The 16,623-nt window shown below is 42.9% G+C and overlaps 1 protein-coding gene across 1 annotated transcript in view; it reads right to left on the minus strand.

Moving 5' to 3' along the window:
- The window catches only part of SYNE3 (spectrin repeat containing nuclear envelope family member 3), a 54,805-nt gene extending 38,466 nt beyond the window's left edge, over positions 1-16,339 (minus strand). Inside the window, exon 1 of the mRNA XM_075282442.1 lies at positions 16,262-16,339. The gene's annotated coding sequence lies outside the window, so the exon portion shown is untranslated. The remainder of the gene's footprint in view (positions 1-16,261) is intronic.
- Between the last annotated feature and the right edge of the window lie 284 nt (positions 16,340-16,623).

Genomic DNA, 16,623 nt, shown 5'->3' on the forward strand with positions numbered 1-16,623 from the left:
CCAATCAGCGCTGGCCAATGCATTCTATTAGCTTGATGAAGCAGAGTGTGCACAAGGGTTCAAGCGCACCCTCGGCTCTGATGTAGCAGAGCTGAGGGTGCACAAGGGTTCAAGTGCACCCTCGGCTCTCCTACATCAGAGCCGAGGGTGCGCTTGAACCCTTGTGCAGCCTCGGCTCTGCTACATCAGAGCCGAGGGTGCGCTTGAACCCTTGTGCACACTCTGCTTCATCAAGCTAATAGAATGCATTGGCCAGCGCTGATTGGCCAGAGTACGGAATTCGGCCAATCAGCGCTGGCCAATGCATCCCTATGGGAAAAAGTTTATCTCACAAAAATCACAATTACACACCCGATAGAGCCCCAAAAAGTTATTTTTAATAACATTCCCCCCTAAATAAAGGTTATCCCTAGCTATCCCTGCCTGTACAGCTATCCCTGTCTCATAGTCACAAAGTTCACATTCTCATATGACCCGGATTTGAAATCCACTATTCGTCTAAAATGGAGGTCACCTGATTTCGGCAGCCAATGACTTTTTCCAATTTTTTTCAATGCCCCCAGTGTCGTAGTTCCTGTCCCACCTCCCCTGCGCTGTTATTGGTGCAAAAAAGGCGCCAGGGAAGGTGGGAGGGGAATCGAATTTTGGCGCACTTTACCACGTGGTGTTCGATTCGATTCGAACATGGCGAACACCCTGATATCCGATCGAACATGTGTTCGATAGAACACTGTTCGCTCATCTCTAATGAAGACGTTTCATAAACTTGCTTTATTTTGCACTTTAGATGTATAGAAACATGATTGTAATAGTCGATGTACAAGAGGGAATTTTGTGCATTTAAATAATTAAAGCATTTCTCAAAAATAATGAACAAGACACGTCCCTGGATAAGACATGTGGAAGTGTGGCCAGGGTGCTAACTTCAACTTGCTGAAATGATAAAGAATTGCAGTTTTCTCAAAAGACAGGCATCCAACCACCATAACACCATACAATGGTCATAGACTACAATGAGACACAATGTCATCTGAGGTCAGTGTCCACCACATGACATGTGACATCTCATCATGTAACCTTAGCATGTTATAATGCATGTTTCCCAATGGCTAATGTGCTGATGTATAGATATAATAGAAATGACCGTCCCGTCCACACATTGCAGAGCTAGAGGCCGTGCACAGTGCAGGAACAAGAAACATTGTCCCCCGAGATAGAGGGAATCCCTCCCTGTCACTGCCACTTCCTGTGACTCAGTTGTGCCGCACAGCAGCGGTTTCCTCCTATTAGTCACAGGCACCAGGATACGGTTATAATTACATCTGTAGTTTATTAGCAGGAAAGGAGGAAAACTTCTATCCAGAAGACAATATATTGTATAGAAGAACAGTGAAAATGTACTTTATACTTATAAAGAATTTCCCTATAATGTAAAAAATATGCATTGAACGAATATGAATAACTTCACAAGACTAAGGTCCCACGTAGCACACAGCAAAAAAAAATGCTGCGGACAAAAACGCAGCAGCAACGCATCACAGTTTTTCCCATAACACTTTTCACAGAAAGTCCACGGTGGTTTCCTTTGTGCTTCCATTATACCTATAAAGAAACCGCCGGCGTTTCCATAGATATAATTGACATGCTGCGATTTCCAAAACTGAAACATGCGTGTATTTTTCTGCAATGTGTGGCTGGGATTCACTAAGGCTCTGGCCTAAAAGATAGACTTAAAGAGGATGTCCACTTTTGACATTCATTACTTATTAGTTACCTACTGTAGTTATTTTTATTCTGGGAAAGCTTGATAGTAGTTCATATCATTGTCACCTGCCTTTCCCAAGCTCCTGAACGGCAGGCTATGGAAATTGCTGTACAACCAAGGAGACAATCCTGAAAAAGTCTAAGAGCAACACATGGCCAGTCAACTGCAGGAGGAAGCGTTTCAGCTGTCAGGGACTGACCTGTCAATCACCGCCCTCCAGGATCCGGCTACGGTGCAATGTCACTGAGCAGGATCTAGTCTAGTTCTTGTGACGCTCTGCAGCAGCTGCAGGCTGACAGAGAACATGTGTCGTCACACGACAGTCACACCCGCAACAGTCTGTCACATGTGCCACCAGATAGGAGACTAAAGGATCAACAACAAGCGCTATGGCAGATTCTCAGGAGGCCCCACAGATGGCATCTGCCGCCAGTCATGGCCAGGCTTTCCTGGCCAGTCATCACAATTAGTATTAGGTCTGTATGAATCCTAAACATACAAACAAGAACATTTTCATTCACTAACAGCAAGCAGGGAACTTGGAGATGGTAAGGAAAGTGAAGTTATAGGATGGATTGGCCCTTTAAGTTTGCCTAGTTCACTGTCCACAGAAGACCTTCTGTTACAAGTTAATATAAGATCTCAACCCCCACTCCCCTGAAAGCATGAACCCCATCTGTTGCTAGAATAATCCAAATTATAAACGCCATAGGTGATGGGCAATCGGCCATGCTGGGTTCTGTTTGCCCTTGATCTGTTATGGTTACAGTAAAGATAGCAATGAAGATCTTAATGTGCATGTAACAAATGCAACTAAGAGATTCCGGTCGCTATATGGTCTCATCAGAATGGAGATGTTTCCTCCATATATTGTACATTTTCAGCTGCCTCCTCCTTCTGGTACCTGCACCATTTCTTATGACAGAATCAATTAGGGTTTTATCATAATCAGGGGGATTACGGCAGCTTTTCCTAGGATGTGGGTGAGACCAGACAGCTCAAGCTTGTGAGACTGGTTAACACCGTGCATGCCATCCCTGGAACAAGCATCTGTTATCCACAACACATGAGAAAACAGAAAGACAACTAATGCAAAACAGATACAAATACACAGTAAATAAACCAAATACAAAACAGCTGCCTATAATACCTATACAACAGATACACAACACACACTAGATACACACAATAGATACTTAAAATATACAATATATAACTGATACACAACAGATACAAAACACATACTAGATACACACAATAGATACTTAAAATATACAATATACAATTGCTACAAAGCAGATACACAACACATACACGCCATTGTGTTTGGGTAAAAAAAGATCAATGAAATTCATATTTTTTTCTTTAATGGTCCGTTATAAATGGATGCAGAACCATTGCGGTTTTGGATATTGCAGCATGTGAATTATACCTATGTAAACACTGCCTGTTTTCCTATAGGGGTAATTGAAGCAGAAAGTCTGCAGAGGAAACCCCTGCAAACTTTCTATGCAAATTGCAGTGGAAAGAAACGCGATACGTTGCTGCCACGGTTTTTCCGGCAGCGTTTTTTTTTGCTGTGAGATGCTATGTGGGGCCTTAGGCTAGAGGTATGATGGTGCTCAGTATAATATCTGCTACAATGCATTGTGTCTGGCATAACATTGAGCTTTCTGATAACATGATGTAAAGTTAATATGTAACTACAGACCATACGGTCTCAACTCCGCCACTCTCACCTGCTCCAAGCAGAGATATTCTCATAACACAGCAGACATGGTGTCTGAAATACCCAGGTTATCATACACAGGTGTCAGACCAGTGATAGCACACATACAAGTTTCTGGTTTATCTTGTACTGATCCTTAGTTCCAATTTCGAGCTGTGTTCACAAGTCTACAGAACCTGTTTGTTAAAGGTTTACACAGATCTAGCTTTGGTGATTTGCATTCTGGGAAGTGTCATATTTACATTAAATACAGTACAGTCATCTGATGTACACGTAGAAACAACTGTCATGCTGCATTATAGGAGCTCCCCAAAGCTGTTAGAATGGTGACTGTTCACAATCTCGCAGACTGTTTCTAATTACAACCATAAAAATGGTGAGTGCAGCTCTGGAGTATAATACAGAATGTAACACGAGATCAGTATAGGATACATATAATGCAAGTACAGTTCTAGGATACAATAAGATAAGATAATCCTTTAATAGTCCCACAGTGGGGAAATTTCAGCATGTTACAGCAGCATAGTAATACAGATACAGGATAATACACAGTAATATATTACGGAAACAGACACATGTATGCTGAGAAGAGAAGATATACTAGGAGACCATAGCAGCTTAGGAAAGAAAGAAAGAAAGAAAGAAAGAAAGAAAGAAAGAAAGAAAGAAAGAAAGAAAGAAAGAAAGAAAGAAAGAAAGAAAGAAAGAAAGACTTCATAATCATACTCATTAGTTCTCTGTGCGGAGTGATCTTCGCTTGGTCTGATGTAGATTATACAGCCTGATCGCGGTTTGAAGGAAAGACTTGCGATAGCGCTCCTTCTCACACTTGGGGTAAAGCAGACGGTCACTTACAGTGCTGCCAAGTGCCATCAAGGTCTCATACATGGGGTGGAATTTGTTCTCCCGCATGGAGGTCACCATGGACAGTATCCTTCTGTCACCCACCACCTGTACTGGGTCCAAGGGGCTCCCCAGGACAGAGCTGGCCCTTCTGATCAGCCTGTCAAGTCTATTTCTGTCCCTGGTTGATATACTGCTCCCCCCAGCAGGCCACATTGAAAAAGATGGCTGAAGCAACCACAGAGTTGAAGAAGGCCCTAAGAAGTGGCCTCTGGACTCCGAAGGCCCTCAGCCTCCTGAGCAGGTAGAGTCTGCTGTGACCCTTTCTGTGCAGCGCCTCCAGGTGATCAGCCCAGTCTAGTTTATTATTGAGGAGCACACCCAGATACTTATAGGTCCTGACTATCTCAATGCATGTCCCTTGGATCTCTACTGGGGCCGGAGCACCTCTCTGTTTACTAAAGTCCACCACCATCTCCTTGGTCTTCCCAGCATTAATCCTGAGCTGGTTCTGCTGGCACCATTCATCAAAGTCCCGGTTTAAGTCTCTGTATTCCCTATCATCACCATCAGTGATAAGGCCGACTATAGCAGAGTCATCAGAGTACTTCTGTAAGTAACAGCTGGAGGAGTTGTGCCTAAAGTCAGCAGTGTACAGTGTGAAGAGAAATGGGGCAAGAACTGTACCTTGTGGTGCCCCCGTACTACAGATCACAGTGTCAGACACACAGTCCCGGGCTCTCACATACTGAGGGTGGTTTGTCAGGTAGTCTAGGATCCAGTTGGACAGGTGATGGTCCACAACACCAAGGTTCAGCTTCTCCCTCAGTAGCCCTGGCTGAATGGTGTTGAACGCACTGGAGAAATCAAAGAACATTATTCTCACAGTGTTCCCGGGTTTCTCCAGGTGAGAGAGAGCTCTGTGAAGAAGGTGGATGATGGATGATGGCGTCATCTACCCCAATGCCCGGCCAATAGGCAAACTGGAGGGTTGTAACTTAGGTTCAGTATAAATACTATAGTGCATGTACATAGTGATTTAGCCAGCAGAATAGTGAGTGCTGCTTTGGAGTATAATGTGGATTGTAACTGAGCAATTACTTACAGTAATTAAAGGCAGTCTATCAGCATGAAAATCTGTATCGAACTAATGACACTACCTTGTAGGGTGTCTGATACACTTTCCAAAGATGCCTTTCTTATTCTTCCTTGCAGCTCCATTTTCATGAAAATCATTGTTTTATTCTTATGCAAATTAGCTGAAAAGGGGGCTTTAAGGGTGTCCTTTTTTTTTTTTTTTAAGCTAATATGAATAAGAACAAAACTCAAATAGAACTCAACTGTTTATGTGAATGAGTCTAGATATAAAGTAACATACTCAAAACACAATTATGTTTCTCTTTTACATAAGAGATTTTTTTGATTATTGACTGTAAGAATAGACACAGTGTAGAATTCACTGCAGACTCTGCTTCTAACATAAGAAGGGGCAGAAGATGGAAGAGCCAGCTGGACGGTCCAGCCATTGACTGAGTGGTACACTTAACAGGGAGCTATAAGAGATAATATTCCTCTCACACTGTTATTAACTGTCATAGAGAAACCAGCCAGATACAAGGCTGTGCTGAGGACATCAGAAGGGGTGGCACAAAGCAAACTGATGACTGTATTCAACAATTTACATAGTGAAAGGAGCTCCAGAGCGATCCCTACTAACATCCAAAAAGTCTCAAACTTCAAGAATAACTTCCAAGCATGTTGCAAAACATGGATAGAAGACTCCTGTCAAGGTACAATTCTATAGATTTGTACTGTGAAGGGGGTGTACTCCATTGCCCAGTGATGACTCTGAGTGGTGAGGCAGTCTCTTTGACAGTGTAGCTGAAGCTAATGGCACCTATACATCTACAATGGGAGAAGATACCAGCAAAGCTGTAAGTGTGCTGGTATGGTATATAACACCCACTACCTTAGTGGACCTCACTACCTTCTGAAAATGCATCCACTGATTCTAGAAGTTTATTTTTTTCTCTTGACCCCACCATTCCAATCAAGAAATGCAATTAGATTTGGTGACTGATATACAAATCAGGTTTTCTACTGTCAAGTGGTCAGTTTCATGGAGGAGAAGATTCAGAGATTGTCCAATCAGAGTCAGACAGAAGAAAAGCTCAGAACCCCTCCCCCCTTGAAAGCTCTTCCCTGACATTAGAGAAACCAAAACTAACTGCCCTGATTACTCGGGAATGGTGGGAGCTGGAAAAAACAAACAAAAAACAACTGTGCTGGAATCAGTGGAGCAGCGACTATTACAGGCTGCAAAGAACTGGAGTTGGAGGAGGTAGTGAAAGGTTCTCTGTAATGTTATTTTCAGGCAGCCATGCTTTAACTTTCATCTATAGAGCACAAACGTCACATGTAATACTGAAGTGTGTGCTGCAGACTTGAGCTCCGTAGTTTCATATCAACCAAACCACTTCCTGTGTTATATTAAAGTTGGCTGAAACAGAGCAACAGTCATCATAGAAACAGATGCAAATATCATAATATTGCTTAAAGCAGCGAAACAAAAATTACATTAAAACGGTGTCAGAAGCAGGAAGTTTTTACCTTGGGACACCATCAAAGGCATTGACTGCAAGAATCCGAGTAATGGTGGTTATACCTGAGATAAAAGAGATCTATAACACTGGGGGGAAAAATGCATGCTTAAATATTTAAAGAAAATTTATACTATTTTTATTTTTTTAAAAAAAAATTCAAAAAATCTGGTGAAAAAAAATATACCTAAACACAAAATATATTAGGATTCTCATGTGCTGGTCTTTCTTGCAGGACCCTCCCTCTCCAAAGATGAAAATGCAAAACGCCTATACAATGTCCATCTCACACATGCAAATACAGTAACGTACGCTTTCCCCCACACCCTTGTGTACAGACCGCTACACCTGGAATAACTTTGTCTGTTCATTCCTCCCCTATAAAACGTGTCTATGTAAACTGTAGCGAAGAAAAAGAGGCGGGGCCAAGGAGGAACGGTGTGGGACAAAAAAAATGTTGCAAGACGAGATGGAGAATTTACAAACTCATCAAGGAAAACACATTACACATAACTGAATGCAAGTATTTCAGGCACGTCCCTCATAAAATGACTAAAACAATGTAAAACAAAGAATACTTGCAATATACCAAGAAGATTAACCGGAAAGCTATTTCACGTGTTCTGTATGTTTTTTATTTGTAAAACAATGAAGTCGACACAACTTTGCAACAGACTGGGAGTTCCTGTGACATTTTGGGCATCATAACAGATTAAATACCAAACCACCCACAAAAACCCACATTAAAATGGGATCCGTCACGGCCTCAGACAAAAACATCACAGTGTGCCAGGTTGCTCTTTGTGCTGGCTTTAAAGGAACAGTACAAAATATTACTCAATTAGTAACATGTTAGGAAAGCTAACCTAAAAGTAATAGGATCCCCACCCGCAACCCTGTCAGTGGGTTCTTAAAGGGGATGTCCACTTTCAGACCAATATTGAGCATCAAATGTTATTGCTTGCATAATGAAAGTTATACAATTTTCCAATATACTTTCTGCGTCAACTCCTCAGTTTTCTAGATCTCTGCTTCCTGTTATTCATTCTTCTTACTCACAGTGGATAAAAATCAGTCCATGGTCATGTGATGTATAGTCCATGGTCATGTGATGTACAGTCCATGGTCATGTGATATGCAGTCCATGGTCATGTGATGGACACACAAGTGCACAGCTCATGATAGTTACGGCACAATAATCAGACATCTGCACACAGACAGCTATGTGTTCATAACATGGCCACGGACTATACATCACATGACCATGGTCTGTTTTTTATCCACAGGAAATAAGCAGAATGAATGACAGCAAGCAGAGATCTAGAAAACTGAGATGAATTGATACAGAAGGTATATTGGAAAGTTGTACAGCTTTTTAAAATACAAACAATAACATTTGCATATCAATATTAGTCTGAAAGTGGACAATCCCTTTAAGGCAACTGGTATTGTTTCTAGCTTAAAGTGTGCCTGTGTATTGGGGGAAATACTCAAAATGGAGAAAACGGAGTTCATCATCTCCACCCCACCCCGTACAGTCCCTCTACCTGACCCATCTATTAAAGTTAATGGAACTATGCTTACCCCTGTCCCCCTTGGGATAACACTGGACTCTGACCTATCCTTCAAATCGCACGTTCAAACCCTTAACACTTCCTGCCGCCTCAACTCAAGAACATCCATCGAATCCGCTCCTTTCTCACCCCTGAATCTACTAAGACACTCGTCCATGCCCTCATAATCTCCCGCTTAGATTACTGCAACACCCTTCTCCATGGACTCCCAGCAAACACCCTCGCCCCCCTCCAGTCCACCTTAGACTGCGCTGCTCGCTTAATTCACCTCTCCCCCCAATCTTCATCGGCTGCTCCCTTCTGCCAATCCCTTCACTGGCTACCTATTGCTCAGCGTATTGAATTCAAGCTAATAATGTTAGCATACAAAGCCATCCACAACCTGTCACCTCCATATATCTCCAACCAAATCTAATGCTATCTACCCACATGTAACCTCAGATCCTCCAAAGACCTACTGCTCCGCTCTACCCTTATCCGCTTCTCGTATAACAGTCTCCAAGATTTCTCCCGTGCATCTCCCATACTCTGGAACTCCTTACCAAGACACATAAGACTGACCCCCACATTCACAGGCTTCAAGAAGGCCCTGAAGACTCAGCTATTCAGGAAGGCCTACAACCTCCAATAACACTACTGTCACTACACCACCATCTGTACAGTCTCCCCCTCAACTTCTGTCTCTATCCCTCTCCCTCTTAGATTGTAAGCCCTCGCGCAGGGCCCTCTACCCCACTGTGTCAGTCATTGTTAGTATTATATCTGTTTGTACATTTTGTGTACCGTATGTGAACCCTCAAATGTAAAGCACCATGGAATTAATGGTGCTACATAAATAAATAAAAAAAATAAATAATAATAATAATAAATAGCTGTTGACTTATCAAGCATGTGGATGAAAGCCACCTAAGGTTTTCTACCACCTTTACCATGGTTAAATGGAACCTGTCAGGTGGTTTATGGTGCCTTATCTGAAACCTGATAGATGGCGGGAAGCTGAGTTCTGTGATATAGAGCTTAACATGATTTGCAGCAGAATATTTTAGTAAAAACTAGAGTAAGGGTCCATTCACACGGAGGAAAATGGTGAGGAATTTGGTGTGGAATTTCAGCGCTGAAAAAAAAAGCCTCCCATTGACTTCAATGGGTTCCTTTATCTGCTAGCAGAAAAAGGAACCCATTGAAGTCCCATTGAAGTCAATGGGAGGCTTTTTTTCAGCACTCAATCTGACGCAGATTCCACACCAATTTCAGCATCATTTTCCTTCGTGTGAATGAACCCTAAGTCCTGACAGAGTGTCAGCAGGCCCTACTTACCACACTGAAACGGTATGATAGATGGCTTTGTGTGTACTCAGACTGATACAGGGAAAGCTGTCAATCATTCTGTGTGGGTGGAGTAAGCAGGACTCTTACTGACTGTCCTAGGAGTCTGGTTGGGATTCACTCTGCTTTTCACTCAGATATTCTGCTATAAATTCCATATTTACTGCATATATATATCACAGGGCTCAGCCTCTCCCTCTCTATCATATCAGAAATCACCTGACAGGATCACTTGAGTATGAACATACATAATAGGTGAATATTGGCGGAGGACGATATCAATGTTTGGTGGGACTAATTGACCTTGTAATGTGTACAGGATAATTGTATGGAAAAGAGGATGAATTGCTAGCATTTCTGCTCACTTGCATCGCGTACTGTTTCTTTCCCTTTTATAACAGGCCATGTGCCACCAGCTTTATAATTGACCACAGAGCCCATGGCCAATAGCAAGTGAATAGATTACTGAATAGATGACCGCTTGCACGCTATAATTATGTGACTCATCTTGTGAATGCGGCTCAGACAGCACATGCTATGTTGTGACGGGATCTAAGAGGTGACAGCTGCTCCCTACATGACTAATTAAATACACAATGAATTATTAATACACCTGCAATCAGGACACAAGAGACGTAACGCAGACCGCGACACAGCTCGCCTCCGTCTGTTTATAAAATATGACTCGGATGACAGGTAGGAACAGACAATATAGTTAGCGTTCCCATAGCAAAAGATCAGGATATTACGTTGACTCCACCGCCATAACATTTCTGTGTCATCCAGAGATATCTTAGCTTCTTGCACTTAAAGAGACTGTCCAGAAATTTAAGAAATGTAAAATAGTGTAGCTTCTTGTAAAATAAATAAGCATATTCATCTGTTCCAAGCGGTAAAGGGGTTTTCCGGGAAAAAAATGTTTTTGTTTTTTTAAAAAGTCTCTTAGTGCTATTAAGGGGTTAGTGTCTGGGTGTCTCTGGGAACTCCTGGTATCTTCTGCATTTGTTTACATGGTTTTGGTTCCTGCTGTGTAACTTCCACAGTAGCTCCATATCACCTCACTCCCCCCCTTACCCCCTCCCTGTCTCTCTAGATTTCCAACCCACTACTAGCTCTTCCCAACTAACTCAGCCCAACCCCGACCCCATTATACTTACCTGTCTTCCTTCCTTCTTCTCCTGCAGAACGGCCCCTCCATCTTTTCTGATTCTGCCGGCGCCTGCAATAGTCCCAGTGCTGCTCTGTAGCCAACGAACCACTTCTACTGGCCAATGTGGGAGCTGTGTAGTAGAGCTGGATTATAGGTTGCAGAGAACAGAGCAGTGCCGGGACTACTGCGCACGCCGGCAGTCAAAAAACAGGGAGGAGCTGTCCCACAGAAGGAAAACTGGAAGGAAGATAGGTAAGTATGATGGAGTGGATGGGGAGAAGGGGGAGTAGAAGTGACATTTCGTTTCCAGAAATGGATCCTCACCAGATAACCAGAAGATGTCCCTGGGGTAGTTACAAGACTGCTCCATGGATATGGGCAAATATACATTTTTGATAAATTATGTTCCTTAGAAAATAGATGCGTAGATGGTGTTTAAATTAGTGTAGGGATTCCATTTTATCTCAGACAACCCCTTTAAGTGTCTGCTCAGTCTTGTCAGTAAGTAACGTATGTGCGTCACATCACCGATTCCTCCCCAGCAATCGTTGAGACCACTGATCTGTCTTAACAGTCATGTGAGGCTCAGGACTTCAGTGTGGCATTGGCAAGAGACTGAACGGACACCAGTGGTGGACAATGGGGCATTGTGGACAGGTGGGTATGCTTTTTTTTTTCTTTCTCTCATTTACAACTGCCCTGTCTGCCTCACAGGTTGCTTCATTTCCTAGACAACCCAGGACAAATCTGATGTTGGACACTTCCATTTACATTAGATAATATGACTGGCGTCTACTATTGTGTGTGAACACTTCCATAACAGAGAATTAGTCACCAGTATCTATCACACATATCAATAACGCTAGAGATATGTGATATAAAGTAGCCATTATGGTGGGTGGAAGGATTCTACACTTTCTGTCACTTATCCCATTGAAGATCACTACAGTCCGCCTCTTGCCAGCATGAAATGGCTGATAACTGAGAGCAGTAGATTGTATTAATATAACGGCCAGTCTCTACCTATCCTAATATATCTGACTATAGGTAACAAACAGACTATAAGTTCCTGTCCTACAGTCAGACTCTTCGGTGGCTAATAACAGGAAGCAATAGACTATGTCCTTGCACAGTATAGACATATAGTGTCCCTGTCCCTTTAACACATCACTGTCACCAACACCAACAATGTTATTCTGTCTCTCGCTTGTAAGTCTCAGTTTTGCTAAACCTGTTTCTGTGCATCACCGTCCTGGGTCTTCAGTTCATTGGATGTAAATCTATCAGACTTGTCATCCTGTCATATTTTATCAAGGCAAAAACACATCCGTCCCTGGAGGGTGACACACCTCATTGACGGCAGCAGCTTTAATCTGCGGATATGCCCCGTACCCAGCTGCCTGGGCACCATTGTGGATCTTTCTAACTTTTCCACCCAGCATCTAAAGAGTTAACTATCAACCATTCAGGATCTTGTTGTGACAAACGACATTTTCTTTTAGGTTTCCTCATGTATAAATCATTTGCACTATGGTCTAATGATAATGATTTGGCAACAAGTAAATTTCCTCCCCCCTCCCACTGTAACCCCAGTGGTTCAGTCCAAGGCGTCAGTCGTTCACAGAGATGAAAAGATCTTTGTTTCTGAAAACTCGTGTTTCTTTTTAGTATTTTTTGGTTTCTGTAGCCATTTGCATCGTGGTTGAATGGAGCAACTTATCCTCATACTAAAAGCCTGGAGGAGGGGGAGGGGCAGCTAACGCATACTGAAACATGCAAAATAAACAAAACCATCCAAACCCATAAATTGTGAAATTATTATGAGTGCTCCATGAGGTATAGGTATTACTGCACTCAGTATTTATGAAGAAATATGGATGACGTAATAAAAATACCCCCATTCTACTATGACCCAGTGCAGCTTTTAATATTCAGCGTGCTGCCCCTAGAAAGAGACAACGGTTTAGTTTGACTCTGCAGTCAGACCTGCGACCTGGACGAAAAAAAGTTATCCGAAGCCACTAATTTCGTCAGGACCATATGACTATCTAATGTGCATGATGTTCTCCCTGAAGATAAGCCATTGCCATTAAAAATACATGCATACTCATCGGATCTAAGCGTGCAAGTGTGTGGAGGAGTCGGGATAAGTAGTTGTGGCCAAACGATAATGCGGTCAACAGCAACTGAAAGGGTGAACTGTCTGAGCGTCCACAATGCACTCTCTGTGGTCAGTATAAACCAGCAGAATTGTGAATGCTGCTTTGGATGCAACTGGAGGACGTAACTTGGGGCACAAGATGAATAAAGCAATGTATAAGGTAAAGTTACTCAGCATTTTACGTAGATCATACCTGAGAAATATTGTTGTTCAAAAGTATGGCCTGTCACAACCAGGTTATGGATAGTAGAAGCGCACAAGTCTATCGAGCCCTGGCCTAAAATAGTTCCAAACATGCCAAGAATACAGTCAATGCAGAGGCCCCAAGGGAAAGGCCATCTAGAATACTTCTCATTGGAACAGATACTCACTATGCAGTTTATGACCCTTTATAGATACTTGTGTAGTGTGTGACTAGCGGATTCCCTCTAGCAATCTGCTGGTCATGGTTAGAGATGGCGGGGAGCCCTCTATACATCCTATGCTGGAGACAGTATTATATATAATGGCATGGTGTAAAGTTAATCTGCACATTTGATCTATAAACACCCAAACAATGGTGACCGAAGTAAATGACAACATTTCATGGAAAGACAAGTCCAAGAGCCAATGAGCAGAATTCCTCCAGGATCCAAGGGCTTTGTTCAGTCCTTAGGAGCCAAACTTTCTAAGTATTGATCCACCAAATCCACCCACCTTTCCATAGGAAAGAATGAGAGCAAAAGCTCCAACATAACAGCTCGATGGAGACAGATGGATTGTGAATAGATGTGTTCAGCACTGGGGCCAGATAAGTACAGGGCCTAACTAAATAAAATCCTTCAGGGTCTCGAAGAGCCTTGCACCCAATCCTGTGACTTTCTGCAACCACACTAAGTCACTCTAAATGCATTTCATTGAGTGTTATGTTATGCAGCATATTTATCATCTACAAATCCCGTGGAACTACATGTTCCAGCATGTCATTTCAGGCTGGGACAGATGCTGACTGACTACGTCCATTCTATGGCGCAGACTCTCTGCGGTTCGCTCTGACCCATTTTCACCAATGCTTGGACTCAGTGGTACAGATACTGCGTGAATATAGATCTGCTCTCCCATGCACTTACACACTCATAAGCAGATCACAACACCCGGCTGACATGACACTCAGGAATGCTGCCTGTTTTGCCCAGAGCGTGGCAGCCCCCCCTTCCTATTTAGAGTAGAGGGAGTGTGAGCAGACAGCTGGAATCCTCCACATCACCACAATCCCACAAGATCTTACTGCAGGCAGGCTACAATTACACACAACTTGTTGTAACTTCACAAACTCACAGCTATGAGGTATAGGAGCTAGCGTGCTCCTGTACCCCAAAGACATGGCGACTAAACGCCTTCCCCTGTAAAGTTACATGACCGTGAACAAGACAATTAAATATTTATGTGCAATAAAATATTAACAGTAAACAGTAGTAGTCAGGTGGAGAAGGCTTAGGGCAGCTGGTACCAGGGATGAAGAGGTTCCGCAGCAGCTCAAATTGTAACACTATGGAAAAAAACCTTTCATTTCTTTTCATTGCAAATAAATATACAGGACCATACCTGGTACCATAGAGGTGAAAACATTCAGTCTAGTGACATCCCATATATCACCCCAATTACAGTCTACAAATACCTGTACTACAGTCCAACACACTTCTTACACCCTACATATACTTGTAATATAGGCTAACTATGCCCTATACAGTCTACATATGCCTGTACTACAGGCCCAGCACACCCCATGCACCCTACATACACCTGCAAAACACCCCATAAACCCTACATATATCTACACTACGCATATATTGTACCCCGTATACCAATGATATACCTATGCGGCAGCATCCCCCATACACTCTACATATACCCACTAGTCTAAATACACACCATAGGCCATCTTACTTATGTTCAGCACTACAGCCTCAGTCCATCCCATAAACCCATTCATATACTTTAGATGCAACATAATACAAACCATATAGTCTAATACCTTTAGTACGGTTCCAGTACACCCCATAGATCACCCCATCTACAGTATATACAGGCTGAGTACAACTCATACACCTCCTTATACTATATCCAGTACCTCAGCCCATGTACACACCACACAATATGCAACAACATATACATACAGCTATATATAGCAATGTGCGAGGTTACATACATGTACAGTCACTGTTTCCACAGAACACCCCATATAACTACAAGTACTATCTGAGTATACCTTATAGTACTTCAACCACAGTACACTGATACATCACAGCCATATATTCAAAGTATTGCCCTAGTATACTCTATTTACACCCCACATGACAGGTACTATAGACGCTATATACCATAGTATAGAGTACAGTCCATACAACAACCCACAAGTGCAGCTCCAGTATAACCCTATATCCTGTTACTGTAGTATTCTAGCACTATAACAGTACACCCCACAACCGACCAGTCTTATAAACTAAGTGCACCCCCTACTATATACTATTACTGTAGTATTCTAGCACTATAATAGTACACCCCACAACCGACCAGTCTTCCAAACTAAGTACACCCCCTACTATATACTATTACTGTAGTATTCTAGCACTATAACAGTACACCCCACAGCCAACCAGTCTTATAAACTAAGTGCACCCCCTACTATATACTATTACTGTAGTATTCTAGCACTATAACAGTACACCCCACAGCCAACCAGTCTTATAAACTAAGTGCACCCCCTACTATATACTATTACTGTAGTATTCTAGCACTATAACAGTACACCCCACAGCCAACCAGTCTTCCAAACTAAGTGCACCCCCTACTATATACTATAGTATTCTAGTACTATAACACTACACCCCACAACCAACCAGTCTTATAAACTAAGTGCACCCCTTACTATATACTATTACTGTAGTATTCTAGTACTATAACAGTACACCCCACAACCGACCAGTCTTCCAAACTAAGTGCACCCCCTAGATCAGTCCTCTAACCCGAGTGCCCCTGTATTTCACCCCCACCCTCAGACAGTCCCCCAGCGCCGTGTCTGTACAGTACTAGCCCTCACCCCATCCCAGCCTGTCACCTCCGGGGTCACATACCTGGAGGCTCCGGGTTCGGTGCAGTGGGTACCGGATTTGAAGCGCTGCGCAGACAGGAACCTCCCGTCTTCCTGACACTGAGCGGGGACAGGAGGCGGCGACTGAGCCGCGGCTATATAAGGGCACAGCGCCAGCGGGCAGGGAACAGCGGCGGGCGCAGGAGATGTACCGTCACGTGACGGGAGCCCTGCTATTACACCGCATATCACTCAGGGCATTAGCTAATATTTACATCTTTCCTGAAGTCCTGCAGAAGATATTGGGATTGTAAGCACTAACTATGGGGCCCCATAGCGAAACTTGTTGGGGAACCACGCTACCATCAGCAAGTTCAGACACTGAAAAGTAAGCAAGTCTTACAG

Source organism: Leptodactylus fuscus, chromosome 7, assembly GCF_031893055.1.
Source record: "Leptodactylus fuscus isolate aLepFus1 chromosome 7, aLepFus1.hap2, whole genome shotgun sequence".
Taxonomy (NCBI): Eukaryota; Metazoa; Chordata; class Amphibia; order Anura; family Leptodactylidae; genus Leptodactylus; species Leptodactylus fuscus.